The 21128-nt window shown below is 37.2% G+C and overlaps 1 non-coding gene across 1 annotated transcript; it reads right to left on the bottom strand.

Annotated features, from left to right (window-relative positions):
* Positions 1 to 20640: 20640 nt before the first annotated feature.
* Positions 20641 to 20747, bottom strand: LOC140855954 (small nucleolar RNA R71). The gene has a single exon (XR_012139396.1). It is a non-coding gene; the product is annotated as a small nucleolar RNA R71 (small nucleolar RNA).
* Positions 20748 to 21128: the final 381 nt, after the last annotated feature.

The following is a 21128-nucleotide window of genomic DNA, read 5'->3' as shown; positions in this document are numbered from 1 at the left end:
TTTGGTTCATATCCAAACATGCCATTAAGATATGTATGGGGTGTTCTGGATATGGTGGAGTATGTATGGAGGTTGTAAGTAGGTCAACATGAAATCGATCACTCCAAGAAAGAGGAGATCGCATCCTATGTATTCTCAATCCTAAATGACTCGAAAAAAATCTTTTGGCCAAAAGCAGGAAGGAGATTAGAAAGAGTTTCTAATAGTTCTTTATCAGAGACATCATTGGTTAATTAAGAATCGATATGAATATCTGTTTGAGTTTGACATGATTCCATACTCATGAACATATTCAGGGTGCAAGGATGATTGAAGGATTGAATTGCACGGTAACTTACCACTGAAGGATATTTTGGTATTTCTATCAAATTCTATACTTTCTAGATAGTCATGATACATTGCTAGATGTCAATCTTAACTTGTAGATTTTTTATCGAATTAAAGAGTTTATTTCGATCGTCAATTAGAAAGGATTATAATTGTTGAACTCGGGTTAGCTCAATTGGACTTAAATCGATTAGATTGAAATCTAATCAAATTTGATCAACTTGCACCCAGAACTACTACAAGCTAAATGTGGAACCTAATGGGTCACATACATATAGAAATTGGCCAAGGATCCTTTTGAAAAAGGTTGATTGAAATTTTGAATTCAATCAGGGCTCCGGAAAGCATGCTAGCACGTGTGGAACCCTTGCTCCTTTGGAGGTCAATTTGGTCTCATCCCTTGCTAATTAGCTAGCCCAATTTAGTGAGCATTTGGATTAGGTTATGCTACCTAGAAGTAGTTCAAATTGGGGTATCACATCCTATTTTAATGCCAATTATGAAGAGTCCAAGTTGTGAAGGACTCTTGGCGCAAAACAGATTTTGTGTACAAGTGTTGGCGTGGGTAGAAGAAAAGAATCCTTCTGGCATGGGATTAAGATACATGTGGTAGCCCATATTACCCTCCATCCTCTGGTGCATATCTCAAAGCATGATATATATTTTTTCTAGAATTTTTGGGGTAGAGAAAAATTAAGAAAAGGAAGGAAGTCTCACGCGTATGCGCAGAAGTGTCGCATCTCTCTAAGATTTGGAGAGTCTTTATCCTCATTAAATGCTTTTAAAATAGAAAAAATTTTGGTTATAACATTCCAAATTTGACAAACTATTTTTGATAATTTTTTTGGAATTTGTTCAAATTTATCTGGATGCCAAACGGATGCCATAAGTTCCTCCTCACACCTGCATGCATGGTGATCAGACTTTGCGTGAAAGGATGTGAGAATACATCCATTTGTGAGAATTATTATCCACTCATTATATGTTATAGAATTATAATTGAATCCTTTATCTACATAAATTATTAAGAATTTTTTTAATTTGAGAAGAGATGCAAAAATATCCCTTCTCTGGTCGCACGCGCAGAGCAGGGTGCTGATCGACGTATCATTGATAAGAGTCCTTCTGTTTGAAGGAACTCTTATCTTTGATAATCAGATCAGATGGGCCTCTTGGATGAGGCACATCCCTCTCTTTTGGTATCCCTCTAGTGGCTATAAATTGGTTAGGGCACTGGGTATCCGAGGTATTCAGAAAGAGTTTTCAATTTTGTCTCCGTTGCTCTCTTTTTTTTCTTACAACCTATCTTAGTTTTAGGACAAGACTTTGGGATTTAAGACAAAGCCTTATCTAGTCCTAATAAAGGTTGTGAGGGTTCTAAATAAGAAGGATCAAAAGTTCAGAGGAGGTTCTGAGAGGGTGGAGTCAATTTCTTAGAGAAACCTGATCGGTATGAGGCTAGTCAAGTTCTAGAGACTAGAACTCTTGAAGCAAGGTAAAGAAGGAGCGCTGTCTTTGGTTCAGTTTTCATGTGGATCATCATTGGAGGGCAAACACTTGGACACTTTATGAAAATTGAGATTAGTGCTATAGGTATTCTTCTTATCCTAATTTATATTTATTGTACTTTGATTATTATAGTCAAGGATTTCTGGGGATTGGGGTTTCTAGTGTATCGGATATTTTGAATGAAAATTTTAAATACCTAACCCTTTCGCTGTACCACCAGAATCCAACAATCCTAAATAATGGAGCAATCTGTTGGAAAAGTTCTAAGCAAAGCAATATAGCCAAATTCAAATTATGAGGCAAAATGTATTGCAACATGGAAGCTATGTGATTGTATAGATTCACTGGCAAGCTAGGAGTGGTACCCTCCGATGATGGTTCTATTGTATTGTACAGCACTGAGCTATAGCTCATATCTTGGAGCTAAAGTTTCATTAGCTTACCAAGTATTTTGCATCGCTATCACCTTATTTAAAAAATCTGTTAAGGTGATGTCAATCTTTAGAAGATTGACGGAAAGGGAAACTTGACCAACCCATTTACTAAAGTCTCAGTATCCAATAGTTTTAAGATGATAAATCGAAGATGGGTATGTGATACTATACTGATTGGCTTTAGTCCAAGTAGAAGTTGTTGAAAAATATGTCCTAAAGCCAATCGTTTGACGATTGTGATAATTATAAATAAATATAAATTAATAAATAATAAAAATTATTTGGCCTTTTTCATCGCAAGGTTACATTTTTTAACAAACTCTTATATTGTGATGAAGTCTTTAGGATTACTTTGATCAATAAAGAAGAATTTATCGTATAATCCTTAAACTGGTTCGCGACCAAACGATACGCTATTACTAGAATGATAGCGATATCAAGTGTAGGTCATTGTGTACCATATGCGTTGGTTATCCTCATAACTAAATGGTGTAGAGACACTAGTATGGCATGCAAGTGAGATGTAGGAGTACATCATCATGAACATGACCAACTACGGAGCACTCTACTGTCAAGAGTAGCTCGTGAAGGGTATGGATATAAATGTCCCTCCAACCTGAGATCACCACGGTGACTTGCAAGCAACTCACTGTACTTTGGTGTCGGACTAATTGAGTTTTAAATTCAGTGATGAAAGATTTTTGGGTATAGTTAAGTACTTGTTAAGTCAGTGTGTGAGTCAAGATGGGATTAATCCCTCCAAATTAGTAGGAGTTAATGTATCAATGTATTTTAATTTAGTAAAATCTGAGTCCGAATAATCCACGTGATGGATTTAAAAGATTGAAATACAATATGAATGACTTATCTAGGATTGACAATTAAATCTTTGGTCGTTCTCGAGTATTAGGGTCAAAGGGATAAATTATACGATAACCATACATCAATAGGTTCTTGAATGTTGCTTCGCCATCATTCGACCTATCCGGATGTCGGATCACCATTGTGAGATGGTTACATCGATTGATTCAAAATTTTATTTTTATATTTTTGATTTAGGTTCGAACCTATGGGTTCATACTCAAAAGAAATTTCTGACTGATTATGTGGCTGATCAACGATTGAGAATCGTTCAAGGGCTTAATCATCATTCGATTGATGATTAACCTTATGCAAAAATTGTAATAAATTAATTCATCAAGTGTTAGTGAATTAATGAAAGATTAATTAATAATTAAATTATTTATTATCTCAATTTTATTAAATAAAAAAGATTAAATAAAATTTAATTAAATTAGATTCAATTAGATTTGATTTGATTAGGTTATGAGATGACCTAATCACTAAGAAAGAATTATCCCTGATCTCATACCTAATCATTAAGAAAGAATTATCTCTGATTTGATCAGGATTTTGATTCAATCAATTTTTAATTTGATTAAGATTTGATTAAGAATTTATAAATCTAATTAGATTAGATTTTATATATTTTATTTATACTAAACCAGATGTGATTTGTTTTGGATTCAAATAAAGAAACCCAGAGTTCATATTGTATTTGACTCTTCCTCCCCTTGCACCATAATTTTTGATGCCATCTTCCTCCATGCTGAAATAGTTTTTGTATGAGATTTTTTCATGCCAAAAATCTCTTTTCCTTCTCTATCTCACATCCAAATTTGGATAGGATCAAGCTTTAAATGGTATGTTCAAATTTGATTTGAAATAGGATACCGTATAGATAATGTTTGACATTATCTCTAAGATCTTGCCGCCAACTTATTTTTTTCTCCTTATGTGTGTGATATTTTGAGAAGATTTTTTTGTGAAAAATTAGATGGAGAACTGATTTACTATAGAAAAATATGGGAAGGAGTGTCCCATATTTTTTTGGATATGTTTTGGGCATGGGAATTATGAGAAGATGATATCTCTTGGAAGAGTCCAAGATTTCTAGGACTCTTCACCCAACCCTATTACATGCCCATAAAAAGGGATCTATTTCTCACTTTTGTACATGTAAGAGATCACAAAAAGAATTCTTCACATTGAGGGGCTTTCAGGTGTGGTTCTTGGCATGAAAAAGAAGAGGAGAGTCCTCTCTTTTGGGGTGTGCGCAAAACCTCATCTTCTAGGATTTCTATCTCAGGATTTGGGAAGAGAGAAAAATAAGAAAGAAAATAGTTTCTTCTCCATCTTTCTTCTACCTTTTCATCTCCTCCAAAAGTCCATCTTCAACTTTTGAAAAGATTCTATAGATTTGAAGAAGAGATCCAGATCAACCAAGAAGAAAGTCTTTGCGTGAGCTAGCACTCCCGAGAAAATCGATCAGATCGAGGCTTCGAGTGGACTTCCTATAGAGACCGGACGTATATGTGGCTACAAGAAACTAGCAAGGATCATTCTTACCATATCTCTCAGCTACAGTGATTATCGATCTACGCTCAAGTATCGAGTTCTGAACTCAGATTAGAAGTATATATGATCTACTGCTTACATCCATGTTTGTAGATTTTATCATATGATTATTTTAGATTTGATATGCAACATATCATGTCATAGATCTTAGAGTAGGTTGATTTAATTATTAGATCATATGCATATTATATTAATTTGATTAATCTAATTATCTTCCACTGTAATTTATTCAAAAAAATTAAAATACATGTATAAAATCACCTACGTTCTCCAATAAATATAATCTTTACTAAGACTCTTTAAATCATTAATAATATTAGTGAATCAAGTGAATATACTAGTGATACTTTCACTAGGTTCCATCTTAAATAGTTCATATTTATGTACAAATATATTTATCTTGGATTCTTTTACTTAATTGGTATGCTCATGAGTAACTTCAAGTTGGTCCCAATTTTTTTTAACAGAAGAACATGTAGAAATATGATTAAATTTATTTACATCTAAAGAGCAATATAAAATATTCAGAGCTTTTATATTTAATTATGCCAATCTTTTATCTTGTTCATCCCAATCTTTTGCATGGCTGGAAATAGATTCACCATCAATTACAATGGTGGATGTGTGCGGATTTTTGACTATGACATTTTACATATCATAATCTTATACTTGAATAAAATTTTTATGTATACTTTTCAGTAGTATAATTTGTGCATTAAAAAGTGGAGGTCTATTGGTTGATTGACTTTCAACCAAGAATGTGTCAATTGGAGCTGCCATTGATCTTTAACTCTTAATTGTTAGATCAATTGGGCTAAGTGCTTACTCTTATACCACTTTTTTCTAAGGGCAACAATCCAAGAGGGGGTGTGAATTAGATTTTATAAAATTAAACAACTAGTTTGAAAATAATTTATATGCCAAAATAATTTGGATTATATAAGTGAAGTGATATAGAGGAAATATAGAAAAATAGTGAAAATAAAAAGAGAGCAGATCAATCACAATCATAAATATGATGATTTTATAGTGGTTGGGTGCTAACCTCAGCACCTACATCTGTTGGATTTTGGCATCTCGAAATTCGATCCATGATAGAAAAGCCCACAACAGTGAAGTCCAAGCGAAGGAAACCCATAGCCGCGGCCCACAACCATGGCCTGCAGGCCTGCAAGCTCGGTCTATGGGCGCTCAGGCCCGTAACACGTAGGCCCTCCTGGACCTCATGGTAGACCACGTTGCAGGCTGCATGTGCCTATGGACCGTGCATGGTCCATGCATGGTTTTGCGAGGTCCATGCATTTCGTGCAATCCACACATGGTGAGGTGGTCTTTATCACGGTCTACGTGCGAAAGTGCGTGATCCAATGGCCGCAGGCATAATCAGATGGCTGTGGATGCATGAAGGGGTGATCAGACGGCCAGAATCCTAACAAAAGTCAATTTAGGGCTTTTAAAATGGGCCTAATGACCTATGGACAGAGAGTGGCTGAAAGAGGTAGTAGTGGCAGAGAGCTGTAAGCAGTGGCTAGAGAGGTCTCCTTGGAGGGTTTTGAAAGCATTGTATGAATTTTAGTACTTCTTGTTGAGAGAGAGACTGATGTATGAGAGTTGAAAGAGTGTGATCTCCTCTTGTATTTATTTTTTTTTTCATAGTGAAGCTTGCATGCCCCATGGAGGAAAGTCTTAGGTTGATCCACATATTTGATTGTATCCTTTTATGTATCTATCTTCTTCCTTTCTGTTGTAGTATCGACATCATCACCAGTGTTAGCAATCATAGGCAGAGGATCCGTATTCTATACTCATGAGGGATGCTCCCAACAAGTGGTATCAGAGTACAAAGTTGATCAAGATTAAAAAAGATGGAGAAGATAGACTCAATCAAGACAGAGATCAATCGGTATGATGGAAAGAGTAATTTTTTCCTACGACAAGCAAGGGTGAAAGATATACATGCTCATCCAACAACATTGATTGATGTTCTCTTATGTGAGGAGAAGCTGACAACCATAGAGGAGAAGAATTGAAAGTAGCTCCAGATATAGGTGGTGAGCATGATCTTTTTGTACTTGACAGATGACATAGTGATCTATATGCTTAGCGAGATTTTTTTGATGATGATGTGGATGAAGCTTGAGGAGATGCACATGGTGAGTCACTCACCAATGCTTTCTTCCTCTGCAAGCAGATCTACCAGCTTTGGATGAGCGAGGGACAGAGTATGTAGGAGCATCTCAGCAACTTATAAAAGATCCTCACTGATTTTCTCAGTGTTGGTGAGAAGGTTGAGTAGAAGACTAGGGCATTGGTCTTGCTTTCGTCACTCCTTCCTTTAAAGTTTTTGGTAACTGTTCTTCTTGTGGAGAAGAGTACCATCAAGATGGATGAGGTCACTTCTATATTTCTTCAGAACAAGATTCTCAGATGAGAGAATTGAGCTTCGAGTTCAGGTAGCGACTCGACTTTGGCAGTGATTGGAGGTGGTGGTGGCAGAGGATGAAGGGATAGAGGATCGCAAGGTGGACGATCTAGATCCAAGTCAAGAAACTTCAGTAAGATCTGATACTATCAATATGATGAGTTGGGACATCGAGTCAGAGATTGCTTCAGCTCAGAGATCGGATGAAGGCTACTACAGCAGTAATCCAAGATAGCGATATAGATAAAAATGATGATGTTCTTTTGATGTCAGATGAGGTATCTATTTCTTTCCTATAGTGAATTTTAGATTCTGCATGTTCGTATTATGTTTATTACAGAGAGGAGCTGTTTGACTCTCTAAAGAGCAATGAGGGCACTGTTCATCTGTTGGATGGATCGAACTATGCGATTAAGGATATTGGGATTGTCAGTTTACAGACTCATAATGGAGCAATGAAGAAATTAGATGAGATCCGATACATACCTAATTTCAGAAGTAATCTAATTTCATTGAGCAGACTGAATTTAAGCAACTACAGATGGAGAGCTGATGATAGAATCCTGAAGATTTTGCACAGCAGTAGGATTGTGTTGAAGGAAAAGATGTATGGAGGACATTATCTCTTGGTAGGGAGCTTAGCGCGAGGTAGAGCTTCAGGACCAATGGGAGATCAGAGCGATGTGGAGCTCTAGGTACAGGTGGATTGAGCATGAGATAGAAGATTCGGAAGGTTGATAGGTGATGTCGCAGGATGAAATCTATTACCATAGGAGGCTGCTCCGAGCAAGTCTCAAGTCAGACAATCACAGCATATGGCAAAGAGGGATCGAGCGACCATGCTCGACTCTCATGTTTGTCCATTCATAAGCAGTCAAGTATATGCCCTAAGGCATAGGGGTGAGATTATCCATAAGCTATCAAAGTTATGTGAAGGCCGAATATTGAGTCAAGGTGAAGATTATTGAATTTTGGCATCTTGAAATTTGACTCACAACAGAAAAGCCCACAACAGCGAAGCCTAAGATGGAGGAGACCCATAGCCATGACCTGCAGGCTCGACTTGTAGGCCCAAGCACCCAGGCCCGTAGCGTGTAGGCCTACAGGCATGCACGGCCCATAACGCATGTGGCCTACAGTGCACGACCTTAGCACAGGCGGTCTACCGCATAGTCTACCATGCAGTCTACGCATGGTTTCATGTGGTCCATCCATGATTTCATATGGTCCATGCATGGCGAGGTGGTCTCTATCGTGGTCTACACATGGGAGTGCACGATCCAATGGCTGTGGGGGCGTGCGGGTGTGATCAGACAGCTGCAAACACATGCAGAGGTGATCAGGTGGGCTTTTAAAATGGGCCTAACAGCTTGTGGACAGAGAGCGGCTGAGAGAAGCAATAGTGGAAGAGAGCTATGAGCAGCCACCAGAGAGGTCTCCTTAGGGGGTTTTGAAAGCATTGTAAGGATTTTAGTGCTTCTTATTGAGAGAGAGATTGATGTATGAGAGTTGAGAGTATGTAATCTTCTCTTATATTTGTTCTTTCTTTTATAGTGAAGCATGCATGCTCTGTGGAGATAATCTTTAGGCTGATCCACGTATTTGATTATATCTTTTTATATATCTCTCTTCTTCCTTCCTATTGTGGTATCGACATTGTCATCAGTGTTAGCGATCTTGGACGGTGAATACGTATTCCACACTCGTAAGGGACCTCCCAATAATATCCACTCCCCTAGCAAATCCACTTGAGAATTTCAACTATAACCTCTTCAAGATTACAGTTCGATTATTTTTATGGATTCACAATCCAATCAAGTTGGTTTTCACTGATTCACTAATCAAAATCTCACAACTTCTTGTTTATTTTTCGAGCTTACACTCAATTTTAATTGATTTTTTCGGAGATACTAATCAAAACCAAAACAACATCCAATTTTCTAAGCTTGGACCAATCTCAAGTTTCTATATCCAACAAACTTATTACAAATAAAAAAAGAATACTAGAAATAGACTTAAAAATAATAAAAATCCTTTTTTTGGATCTGAAAAAGTTGAGATAGTTGAGCATTCAATACTTAGACTTCTTCCTTGAATACTTGGGAAGTTAAGGCAGCCTATAATTTTTTTTTTAATGCTAGTTGGCTGAAATTCAATCATTTTTCTTCTTTTTCAATCTAATTTTAAAATAGAAAGGATGGGATATATGACTCTCTTAAATTTCTTCTATTTTCTCTTATGGTTCTTCACACTATTCTCTTAAATATCTACTCAATGAGCTTCTTTTTCTTCAAAAGTTAGTTCTCTCTATGAATTTTTGGTTAGGAAATATATCCCAAAAGCCAATCGTCAAGCTGTTGATGGTTGAGCAACCTAGTATGGTAATTGATTTGTTAATAAATAAAATATATTTGATATTTTCATCATAAGCTTTCATCTTCTAATGAACTCCATTGTTATGATGAAGTCCTTAGGACTATTTAGATTCGATAAAGAGATGATTTATCGATTAGTCCTTAAAACTGTTCACGACCAAATGATAGGCTGTTAATAAGGACGACAGCTTCTATCGAGCACAGGTCGCTGTAGGCCATATGGGTTGGTTGTCCTCTTAACCAAAGAGTGTGGAGACACTGGTATGGCATACAGGTGAGATATAAGGGTACATCATCATTAAACGTGACCAACTCCAGAGTATTCTGCTGTCGAAAATGTCTCTGATGGGATATAGGTATAAGAGTTTCCTAGACTTGAGATCACCTCAGTGACTTGCAAGTAACTCACTGTGCTTTGGTACTGGACTAACTAAATTTTTAATTCAATGATGGAAGGCTTCTGGGTATAGTCAAGTACTTACGAAGTCAGAGTGTGATCGAGATGGGATTGACCACTCCAAGAGTTGGAGAAGATGAGTCACTGAATTTCAATTTAGCAAAACTTGGCCAGGGTAATCCATTAGATGGATTTGATATTTTGAAATACAATGTGGACAACCTGATCAGAGTTAACAGTTGAACTCTGAGGGTCCTATGATCATTTTGGTCAAGGGGATTAATTATATGGAAACTATATCCGCATGGGTTCTAAGGATGTTGTTCTACACATTTGACCTATCCGATTACTTCGATTGGTATAAAAATTTATTTCTATGCTACTGGCTTAGGTTCAGATCTATGAGATCACACACATTAGAGTTCATGATCTGATCAGATGGTTGATCAACGATTAAGAATCCTTCTAGGGTTAAATGATCAATATGATTGACATTTAACCTAGTACAAGTGTTGCAGGAGGATCAATTAGCAATTCGATTGCTAATTGACTTAATTTGATTAAGCCAATGGGTTAAGATTAAGTCTAGTTGAATATGATTTAATTAGACTTAGTTTGGGCTTGATTGGATCAAGTCCAATTGGTTTATTGGATAAGCCAAGTGTAAGAAAAAAACTAGTCCTAGTTCAATTAGGACTTGGGTCAACCTAATATCTAATTTGATTAAAAAATTAAATTAGATTTAAATCTAATTTAATCTGATTAAATTAGGTCCTTAATTGGGTTAATATCTATTTTAATTAGGTTGATCTAATTTTGATTTGATTTGGTTTGAGAAACTAAATTAAAACAAGTCATAAGATAGAATCCTAGTAAGACTAGGATTCCACCTTGCGCCACATAAGCCCCCCCCCCCATGCCTTCTCTCTTATTCCACGCCAATCCCCTCTTATTTTGTGTGACAAAAGTCCTCTCCCAGGTCTTTTCCATGTCCAAAAGGTTTTCTCTCTTCTTTCTTACATGGAAAGTAGTTGTGGATCAAATCAAAGTAGGAATAAGTTTGGATTTCAAATTCTATGAGATAGAGTTTTAGAAATCCAAAACTCTTTTTTTTTTGCACCAAATTTACTCAGATTATTTTGAAAATTTTTGTGACTTTTAGGGCACATATTGTGCACCCTTTTCTGGTGGTCCATGCATGAAAATAAGGAGGAGGAGCCCAAGAGTTGGGCACCCCTTATCTTGCCATGTTTGGATAAGCCTTGATTAGATATTTGACCTAGACAAGGACTCTATCATATCTCTTTCTATAAAATGAGTTTTTTCATAAAATTTTTGAAGATACAGAGATTTGAGAGACCTTTAGGGCATCCAAAAATTAAAGATAAAGACCTTTGGGTCATGGAGATATAATAGACACAAGATAGGGTGTCTAGGAGAGAGTAAAGAGAAGAAGAAGAGGGTCTTCTTCTAGGGTTGTTACTTTCATCTCTTTCCTTCCTCCATCTTGAGTTTTCTGAGAGCATCTCAGATCTAAAACTCTTCCTCCTACTTCTCATCTTTGGAAGAGTCCAAATCAAGAAGAAGGAGATACCTGATCAACCATCGAAGAAAGATCAGCACAGTACTAGCATACTGTGCTGATTTCCTGAAGCAGGACTTTTGGTCGAGACTTGTGGGCTCGTGTGGATGACTCCTAGAGATTGAATATATGTGTGGTTTGCAATATCATCCTCAAGCCCGAAACAGTAAGGTTAGAACGTCTAACTTGCAAGGTAATAGATCTGATCTATTGTTTAATACATACATTAGATGTAGTATAGAAACATGTTGATATGATCAATATGTAGTTCATGTTCTATATATTTTAATTTTTGATTTAATACTATATAATAATCATATAATAGGATCTTAGATCTAGAAATTCTCTAGTTTTAAAAAATAAATTTTGATTTATTTTAGTCTTTCGCTGTCTGATCTTGAAAAAGTTTCAAGATCTAATCCTGAAATCCTAGATCTGGTTCCTTCAATTGGTATCAGAGCCAGATTATTTATTATATGATTATTTATACATGCTTAGATTATCTCTTAGATTAGATCTAATTTATAATCTTATTATTAAATCTGAAATTAAAATTTTAGATCAATCACGAACTGCAAGGTTTTTCTGCTGTAAGGTTTACCACTTACAGTGCAAAAGTTGTCCTAGTTCATGTAGATCTATCTTTAATCATAAATTTGTTAGATATGATCTATATTAAATTTATGATTTATTAGATTTAAAAGGTATTTAAATCTGAAATAAAATCTCTTTGTTAATAAATTTTGTGCAAAGAAATTATTTAAAGTTGAAATTATTTCAATTACATGAACCTGTTTAGATTAGATCTAAAGTAGTTTCATGTTTGTTTCATTTGCATCTTGGTTATAAATCAAATATGCAATATGGTTGGTAGAACCATATTGTAAAATTATTTTACAAACATAAAAATTATTTTCAAAAAATCAAACCCAACCCTCAGCCCATAACTTAATTAAGAATTAAGAAGTTATTTGATTAGGTTCTAGGATTGTGAATTGAAGAACCTAAGACACAAACCATAACACATTGGATTAATGGGTTAGTGAAAATTAGGTCCATTAATTGGGTTAGACCTATGGTTAGATTAAAGATGGACTTAATTAAAGAATTGACTAAATCTAATCAATTATTATCTTAGATTAGGTCAAGGATTCTCTAGATCAATTACAATAGTTGTAGTTGGTCAAGTCCATATCTTTAACGAGAACCAAATGGACTTGATTCTTGGCTAAGCGGTCTAGCACGAACTGTTAGGTTGATCTAATCGAAACTAATTAAACCAGTTGGTGTCTAAGGTAAACCAGACCAGTGATTTTTTATTGGGAGCCCGCTTACCTGGCCATTTTTTATGGTGTCTAAGGCAAGCTTTGGCTGACCCTCCCACTGATCGAATTTATCTGATCTCTTGGTGAAATTATATTTGATTGGATCACTTGACTATTCGAGCTGACCCATGTCAGCCAGGTAAATCAGTGTGACTGATTTAGGTGCTCCTAAACTAGCCCTTTTAATGATCTCCCTTAAGCTGACTTGGTGAAGCCAGTGGAAGGATCATGATAAGTTGGTTGATCTGACCTCATCCTCTAAATTATTTAAATCCTCTAAAATTATTAGGTCCATAAAATGACAAAGTTATGGAGATAACTGAGTCATAGCCTCCCATTAAGGTGTTTGATAATGAGTCCATTAACTTAATAATCATTGCAGACACAAAGGCCTGGTGCTTGTTGACTAATGGAATTACCACTCATCATATGATGACTTGGAAGTGTCTCTCTAATGGTGGTTAGGTGAGCCAACCAAAGTTGGGCTTAATCATTCGTTGGTTAGATGCACAAAGTATGGTCATGTTAATGGTTGGATCTAATCGGATCCTTACAGTGGAGGCCAAAGCCTACTGATTAGATTTCTAGGGTAAAATTAAAATTACTAGAAATTATTTAAAGAAATAATTGGTTATGAACCTATCCTTAGATGTACATGGGTTGGCCAACCAAAGTTGGGCTTGTGTGCAGTCTAACTGGATTCTAGTACCCACTAAGGAATTAGGGTAATTCCTCGAATTGGAGGTAGAGGCTACCAATTCGAATAAAATAGTGGGAGAAACCTTTTGATTAAAGTCCAAATCTTTAGGTTTAATGAATCAATTACTAATTAGATTATGATTTTTTTTTGTACAGATATGGCCACTTCCCTATCGCTTCGATCATTGTTGGATAATGATAAGTTGGTGGGATCCAACTTCGATAGCTGGTATCAAAAGTTGAAGATAGTCCTGGAGTATGAACGGATCCTATATGTGATAATGGATCCTGTACCTGAGGAGCTAGCTGTCAATGCACGTGAAACAATCAGAGACACTTACCAGAAGTGGCTCAGTGATCGGACCACGGTGCGCTGTATCATACTGGCTGCCATGAGCGACGAGTTCATTCGCAAATTCGAGATGGCTCAACCAAAGGACATGCTTCAAGTGTTGGAGGATGTCTTTGGCACACCCGATGATGTGGAGAGGCACAAGACTAATTGTGCCATCTTCAACGCCAAAATACGGGATGGTGCCTCGGTCACTGATCACGTATTGTACATGATTGAGCTGATGGAACGATTGAACAAGCTCGGCTTTCCCTTGCATGAGCAGCTTGAGAAAGATGTAATACTGAACTCGCTGCCCAAGTCTTATCTCCCATTTCTCACTCATTATAGAATGACAAAGCCTGAAGTAAACTACCACGAGTTACTAGGGTTGCTTCAGAACTTTGAGAAGGATCACCAACTCCACAAGGAGTCGGTGAACTTAGTGGGAGGTTCGTCTTTCGATTCTCGACCCTTTAAAAAAGAGAAGAAGAATAAGAAGAAGAAAGTAAAGAAGGTGCAAGTTCAGGCTAGGACATCAGTGTAGGGCCAGACCAGAAAGATCAAGCCCGATAAGAGTCTATTCTACTGGCAAGCACCCTTGATTAGATAGTGTGTCAGATTTCTACTTATGGCACTGTAGGCTAGGTCATATAAACAAGAACAGAATAAATAGGTTGACTGAAGAGAAAATCTTCAAAGTCAATAATTGTGAATCACTTCCAACCTATGAGTCATGTCTTCTTGGTAAAATGACCAAGTCACCTTTTACTGAAAAAGGTGAGAGAGCTACTAAGCTCTTGGGCCTAGTACATACTGATGTATGCAGGCCCATGAGCACAAGTGCTAGAGGTGGATATTTTTATTTCATAACTTTCACGGATGATCTATCCAGATATGGATATGTCTATCTGATGAAACATAAGTCGGATTCATTTGAAATGTTCAAATGATTCTGAAGTGAAGTAGAAAAATAAACTGAGAAGAGTATTAAAATTCTTTGATCTGACCGAGGAGGAGAATATCTTTCTAGTGAGTTTCTCACATATCTAGGAGAGAATGGGATTCTCTCCCAATGGACTCCTCCAGGAACACCACAGCATAATGGTGTGTCTGAAAGGAGAAATCGGACTCCGTTAGACATGGTCCGATCCATGATGGATTTTGCCAGCTTGCCGATATTCTTCTGGGGATATGCACTCGAATCGACCTGTTATCTGTTAAATAGGGTTTCAAGTAAGTCTGTAATTAAGACTCCATATGAGATATGGATAGGGCGTAAGCTAGCACTTTCACACCTTAGGGTCTGGGGGTGCCCGACCTATGTCAAACGATTAGTCACAGACAAACTTGGACCTAGGTCTGACAAATGCACATTCATAGGGTACCCCAAAGAGATCAAAGGATATTTTTTCTACCATGCTGATGAATAAAAGATGTTCGTCAGCCTTAAGGCAATCTTTTTAGAAAAGAAGTTCCTTAGTGAAGGAACCGTTACCTCTAAGGTTGAACTTGATGAAGTTCAACAGGTAGAAGGACCGACACCAATAGCTAAACCTGAGTCAGATTTGATTAGATCAGATCTGAAGCCCAATGTACCTGCACCATTAAGGTGATCTGGTAGAGTACCGCGTCAGCCAGACAGATACTATGATTTCTTGATCCGGGATGGTGATCCCATCGAACTCGATGAGAATGATGAGGATCCGATTACCTATATGGATGCAATGCAGAGACCTGATTTCAAGAAATGGCTTGAAGCCATGAAATCCAAAATGAAGTCCATGAAGGTCAATGATGTATGGACATTGGTTGGCCCACCTGAAGGGATTAAACCCATTGGGTGTAAATGGATGTTCAAAAGAAAAATGGGCGCAGATGGAAAGGGGGAGACCTATAAAGCCTATCTGATTGCCAAGGGGTATCGTCAACGTTATGGTATTGACTATGACGAGATATTTTTTTCTGTTGCAATGCTCAAATCCATTTGGATAATGCTTGCAATAGCTGCCCATCTGGATTATGAGATCTGGCAAATTGATGTAAAGACAGCTTTTCTGAATGGAGAGCTGACTGAAGAGGTGTATATGATACAACCTGAGGAGTTTACATCCACAGATGAGTCCAAGGTGTGCAAGCTTCAGAGATCCATTTATGGATTGAAGCAAGCTTCTCGGAGTTGGAACATGCATTTTGATAAGGTGATCAAAACGTATGGCTTCATTAAGAATGGAGAAAAGCCATGCATCTATAAATGGACAAATGGTCCAGTTGTGGTTTTCCTTGTCTTGTACGTGGATGACATTCTCTTAATCGGGAATGACATCCCTACACTATAGGGAATAAAAGTTTGGTTGTCATCGTAGTTCTCCATGAAGAACTTGGGTGAAGCTTCCTACATCCTAGAGATGAAGATCTATAGGGATAGATCTAAAAAGATGCTTGGGTTATCCCAGTCTAAGTACATAGACACTGTGCTGAAGAGGTTCAGCATGAAAAATTTCAAGAAGGGCTATCTACCGATAGGCCATGAAATTTCTTTCTCTAAGAAGGATTATCCGACAACTTCTGAAGAGAGAGAGCGTATGAGTAGAGTCCCATATGCTTCGACTATGGGATCTATCATGTATGCCATAACATGTACAAGACCAGATGTGGCATACTCACTAGGAGTAGTGAGTAGATACCAATCTGATTCTGGAGAAAACCACTGGAAAGTGATTAAAGCCATCCTTAAGTATTTGAGAAATACTAAGGACCAATAGTTGGTTTATGGCGAGTCAGATCTGAAACTTGTGAGGTTCACAGACTCTAGCTTTCAATCTGACCATGATGACAGCAGAAGCATGTCGGGTTATATCTTTACTCTGAATGGTGGAGCTATCTACTGAAAAGTTTCAAGCAGTATACTGTGGTAGACTCTATTGTGAAGCGGAGTACATCGCAACATCGGATGCCGCGAAGGAAGCTGTGTGGCTGAAAAAATTCATCATCGAGCTCGGAGTAGCACCCTCCCTTGATGGTTCGGTCCTGCCCTACTACGACAACACTGGTGCCATAGCTCAGGCAAAGGAACCCAAAGCACACCAACGGATGAAGTACATTTTGCATCACTTCCACCTGGTCCGGTAGATCGTGGATCAAGGTGATGTTGACCTTCAGAAGATCAACAGAAAGGAGAACCTAACCGACCCCTTCACTAAAGCCCTAGCGATAAAGGAGTTCGACAACCACAAGTCGAAGATGGGTATTAGATACCGTGTCGAGTAGCTTTAGGACAAGTGGGAGTTGTTGGAAAATATATCTCAAAAGCCAATCATCAAGCTGTTGACGGTTGAACAACCAAGTATGGTAATTGATTTGTTAACAAATAAAATATATTTGGTATTTTTATCATAAGCGTTCATCTTCTAATGAACTCCATTGTTATGATGAAGTCTTTAGGACTATTTAGATTCGATAAAGAGAGGATTTATCGATTAGTCCTTAAAACTGTTCACAACCAAATGATAGGCTGTTAATAAGGACGACAGCTTCTATCGAGCATAGGTCACTGTAGGCCATATGGGTTGGTTGTCCTCTTAATCAAAGAGTGTGGAGATACTGGTATGGTATATGATTTATGTCATAAATTGACATAAAAAGTATCAATTAATATCTAAATTATCTAACTTTACTAGAAAATTGATACTTGTTATTATATTTTGTAGAAGAAGAGGTCATCAATAAAAAGAATAAGGAAAGAAGATTCCAATGGTACAAATTTTATGCAAAACGGAGTTAAATTGACCCAGAAATTGAAGAATGAAGAAAGAAGACTCAATTGGGTCAAACCCGAGTCAAATCAGGTCAAAATTGGTCAAAAATCAACTGATTTGGTGATCTGGTTAACCGCCTGGTCCACAGCAACAGGCGCCTGGACCATGGACCCATCGGCGCACCATAAACCAGCCAATCAGCGAGTCTCGGCTCACCGCAATGCATCGCAAGCTCGATCCACGCGCGCGATCCAGGGCTCATGAGAAGAGAGAAGAAGGTCCGAAGGGCAACCTGGTAACTTCACATCACTCGATGATCCGATCTTCTTTGATCAAGATCCAACGCTCCATATTTTTGCACCATCGGACGGCCACCATCGCAGCCGATCAAGATCCAACCATAATCAAGGCAATTGCAAGAATCAAATAAACACTAGGACAACACGGGATCCTTCTGCAGCGCGATCCAACGGACGAAATCTTCCAGCACCTTGATCGGACGGTCCGTGACACATCCGACCTGATCCCATCTCTGTAGCATAATTCAATGGCAGCGCTTCACCCAGATCGTGATCCGACGGCCCAGAATCGCTCCCGGCTTGATTTATTAGATGAATTGGGTCCTTTAGATGAAGATCGGACGGCTGAAATAATTTCTAGGGTTTCTTGATGGATTTAAGTGCTTTTTGAGTGAGATTTGAGCCCCTAAACCCCCCTAACAGCCCTCTAAAATCTCCTAGTCCCACATCTAAAGTTTTGAAAACCTTATAACCCCTAAATGCCTATAAAAAGCCCCCAAAGGCCCTTGTTTTAATGATTCTTGCCTTCTGATCAAGCTTGTAACCTTAGATAATGGGGTTTTTAGCTTTCTTCTCAAGCCTTGAGCTTTGAAGTTTTTGTAATAATTTTTTTTTATATATAAAATCTTATTTTTATGCAATTTTATCTCTTTACATTATGCAATTTATTTTTCTTGCAATTAGGATAGTTTAATTTATGCAATTTAATTTTATGCAATTAGGTTAGTTTAAATTATGCAGTTTAAATTTATGCAATTAGGATAGTTTAATTTATGAAATTAGGGTAGTTTATTTTTCTGCATTTAAATTTTGCAAGTAGATTTAGATCATGTCTAGCTAAGCATCCCTTCTAGGGTTTGCGATGAAGCTAGATCATGAGTAGGGGTTTTACATAGGGTTCTTTCTTTTTTTTAGGGTTTCTTTTTCTTCTTTTTTTGTCAAGAATTTTTGATGAACTACAGTTGGGTCAGAGTCCCTTTATAGTTCATACTTGATTCAGTGCATAGGAGGAGAAAACCCTAAGGGATCCTAGTTACTACTCCCCTGTAAAGAATCTTGATGGGTTATCGTTGGGCCTTAGTCCCTTCATAATCTATGCTTGGGAAAGATAAGAGGAGTAGTCGTTAGGATCAATAAGAAAAATTTTAGGTAGAATTCCCTAATCTAGATCTAGTGGATTCAAAAACCCTAGATCCTTAGTCTTATTATCTTTAGCAAACAACTTTCGATTTTCGATTTTCGATTTTCGTTAAAGCTCGCTTGAGCATAGATTTGAAAATCATTTTTAAACCAAGTCTCTGTGGGATCGACCCATACTCGCTGGTTGTGCTACTCTGCACACTGTGCGCTTGCGGTTTTATTTACAAATTTTAAGATTTGCACATCAAGTTTTTGGCGCTGTTGCTGGGGATTTGGCATTTTAAATTATTTTCAAATATTTGTTCTTCGTGCTTTATAACTCTCTTTCTTTTTCCTTTAGGTTTCTAGATTTAGTTGGTGATTGCTGAAAAACTCAGGTACGCTTCTAATTTCTCTTTTATTATTTTTAGTTGATTATTTTTCCTTTTAGACCTAATCATTTGAATTTACTTAATCACAAAAAAAAAATAAAACAAAACAAAAGACATTTCATAATCGTGAAGTAAAATATCAAAATAAAAAAAAATTCTAAATTAAAATCTTTTACATTCTTGGTCATCTTGTTTATTTGCATTTGTATTTTCATAATTAATCTAAGGGCATCAACCCATTAACAAGATAAGGTGAGAATTTTATTACCCTTCCTTTGCCCAAAAACCATCTCCATCATATTGCATTACCTAGACCTTTAATCTTAAAATCAATTAGACATCAACCTTAAGGAATTCGAGCTCAATAGGACAAGGAACCCTAAGAGTTCTACCAAGTTTGAGTTGTTTGATTAGTTGGTGTCTAGGCAAGTCCCTGAGGGTGGTTTGTTAAATTGGTTCAGTTGCTGACCTGGCCAACTCGTTTGGTGTCTAGAAAGGCAACGATGAGTGAACCTCCCACCTCTTATACTTACCTGGCTACCTAGTTGATCAATCTCCACTTGGAAGGCTTGAAGGGTCATCTTGGAACAGTTAGGAGCTGTCTAGATTTAGGTTAACCCTAGGATAGATTGAGTTTAATTTATTATTTCACTTGTTTGAAAAATAAAAAAAAATTTATTAAAATTTAAATTAATTTGGTTACTTTTCTTTAGATTTAGGACTCCTTAGGATCTTTTCTTTAGAACTTTTTCTCTTTTCTTTCTTTTTCTTATACATAAAAATTTTAAAAAAAAAATTGTATAAACATCGAGAACCGTACACCTCGTGTGTGGAGAAGAGTGTCGGGTCGTCTAGTTAGAATTGAGTCAATTCCTGTTGTTCCAATGGCTGAACCAATCCAACCCATGACCCTTAAGGATTTGTGTTATCCAGTTGGCTCCATCCAACCATCTTGTATCAGGTTGCCACAACCCACAGCTAACAATTTTGAAATCAAACCTCAAATCATAAATATGCTTTCAAAATTCACAGGATTAGAGGATGCTTATATATTTATTAGAGAATTTGAGGAGGTATGTGCAACCATGAAACTGCAATTAACAGAGGATGAGGTCAAACTTAGATTAATCAACTTTGCCCTTAAGGATAATGCTAAGAAGTGGCTTTATAGTCTGCCAAACCATTCTGTCACTACTTGGGAGGGCTTTGTGAGAATATTTTTGAAAAAGTATTTCTCCCATCATAAAACAGCTAGGATTAGGAATGAAATAAATTAATTTTACCAACTAGCTGGTGAATCATTTTGGAAGTACTTTGATCATTTCAAGAATCTTTTGACCCAATGCCCACACCATGGAATAGAAACTTGGAGACTATGCCAGATCATCTATGAGGGGTTAGATTCAAACTCAAGAACCATGCTAGAGTCCATGTGCCAAGGCCAATTTATGGACAAAGAAACTACTGAAGCTTGGCAATTCTTAGAAGACCTAGCCGAGAAAAATTTACAGTGGGAAACAACTAGGGAACCTGATAAAGCTATACCTTCAAGAGGAGGAATACATCAAATTCAACCAACCCTAGCATCAGAGGCCAAGATTGCAACCTTAACACGTAGATTGGAAGCCTTAGAATTACAGAGACCAGCCAATGTAAATCAAATATCTGCACCCATGTGTAAAGGGTGCAATGCACCAGACCATGTCTTAGAAGAATGTTCCTACTCGAATGAGTGTGCACA

Source organism: Elaeis guineensis, chromosome 2 (genome assembly GCF_000442705.2).
Source record: "Elaeis guineensis isolate ETL-2024a chromosome 2, EG11, whole genome shotgun sequence".
NCBI classification, from domain to species: Eukaryota; Viridiplantae; Streptophyta; class Magnoliopsida; order Arecales; family Arecaceae; genus Elaeis; species Elaeis guineensis.
Note: the sequence above shows the minus strand (reverse complement) of the source record. Positions and strands in the feature narration are given on the sequence as shown.